The sequence below is a fragment of the Phytophthora infestans genome, genomic scaffold, assembly GCF_000142945.1.
Source record: "Phytophthora infestans T30-4 supercont1.92 genomic scaffold, whole genome shotgun sequence".
Lineage (NCBI taxonomy): Eukaryota > Oomycota > Peronosporomycetes > Peronosporales > Peronosporaceae > Phytophthora > Phytophthora infestans.
The window spans coordinates 218,383-220,092 of NW_003303667.1; the positions used below are offsets into that span (position 1 = coordinate 218,383).

Sequence of the window (1,710 nt, forward strand, 5' to 3'; positions counted from 1 at the left end):
CTCCCCACTTATTCTACACCTCCAAGTCATTTCACAACGTCAGACTAGAGTCAAGCTCAACAGGGTCTCTTTCCCCGCTGATTATTCCAAGCCCGTTCCCTTGGCTGTGGGTTCGCTAGACAGTAGATAGGGACAGTGGGAATCTCATTAATCCATTCATGCGCGTCACTAGTTAGATGACGAGGCATTTGGCTACCTTAAGAGAGTCATAGTTACTCCCGCCGTTTACCCGCGCTTGGTTGAATCTCTTCACTTTGACATTCAGAGCACTGGGCAGAAATCACATACATGCTGCCCGTTTGGAGCGATACCGCTGCTACACTGGTCGCTGCATTCCGTAACCGATGTGAACGCGAAACGGCTACGGCAACAACAATCTTGTGCGATGATTTGCTAGTTTACTGGTAAACGATCACGTAGTGGTGGTGCGTGCATATGCGGAGGAGGCGAGTACTGCTACTAGTGCGATGAAAACGAGTGTGGCGACGATATCGGAGGAGACACAGCAACGAGGTGCTTGCTACCAAAGGGCCGGAGACGACAGCCATCGACAGCTTGGTGATCGACAGCAAACTGGGAGACATGACGACGACGCCGCTATCTCCGACTCAACAGCTGCTACAACTGTTGCGTGGAATCCATCGCGACGCGGCTGCTAGTGACCGTATTGTCACTGCTACTACATGTCGGTCGTGAACGCTGCCTTTGGTTCTGCTCCCTCTCCCCGCGCGTGGAAGTGGTGACAGCTGCATCATTGAAGCTTAAACGTTCATTGCCACTGCACGCAGTTGCCAACATTCTTGACGTAGTCTGTTTGATCCACGCAAAGATGTTCAAGATGAGGGTTACCGGCCATTACATGCTGATTCTAGATGAACTTCATTTTTAACTTACTAGCTCGCTCTTTCACGTCATACTCTTCTAGATTGTTTTGAGCGACCTTTCGATAAGTACAGCTTCAAGTTTGTTTGTTTTCTAGATTCTCACCAAACACACACTTTTTCGAATCCATACCACTTGCAGTGGTGTACCTGCATATCTAATACTAGGCAGGTACGATTGTACTACTCTTAGTATTTGCTGGTTTCCAACTGCAACGTAAAGAAGCTACTTGATACGAACTTCCTTCCTTGCTGCAGACTGCACCACGAAGTGTCTCTGAACTGCAACTTGCGGTTAGGAGACTCAGGTGATGATGTTCTCTCATTCTGGCATTTTTCATTTCCAAAACAGCTATCTACTTGGCACTAGCAACTTGGAATTCACTGAATGGATTGGCGCCTCGACAAGGCAGAGGTAACTAGTGTGGTGCTAATAGCGAATCTAGTTTTCTTACTGACATACACGTCTTGCAGCTACCTTTCACTGCAGGAGTTGCAGCGTCCAATGGAGAGCAGATTTACAAACCGATCGTTATAAAAGACGCGCTTGTTCATTTCAGCTGCCACCGCAGACTCAACTTTGACTCGTTGCTTCCCGTGTTTATACCAGCAAAAGATCGAGTACTGCGTCAACATTCAAACTGAGGGTGTCATGGATACAACTGCTAACATGCAAACGTTTTTTTAATTGCAGGTTTTTGAGAATGTATTCCACTCAACCAAAGACGTTGATGACTTTATTGAGATGTTGCCGGTAAAGGAAATGTACGTTATGAATGTCGACCATTCCAAGGATCCATACAGCGGCTACTACAGACATCACTTTGTG

At 47.1% G+C, this 1,710-nt stretch overlaps 1 non-coding gene across 1 annotated transcript; it reads right to left on the reverse strand.

Moving 5' to 3' along the window:
- Positions 1–3: 3 nt before the first annotated feature.
- Positions 4–286, reverse strand: PITG_33420 (the record flags this gene model as incomplete). The annotated part of the gene is made up of 1 exon (XR_009934814.1): positions 4–286. It is a non-coding gene; the product is annotated as a 28S ribosomal RNA (ribosomal RNA).
- Between the last annotated feature and the right edge of the window lie 1,424 nt (positions 287–1,710).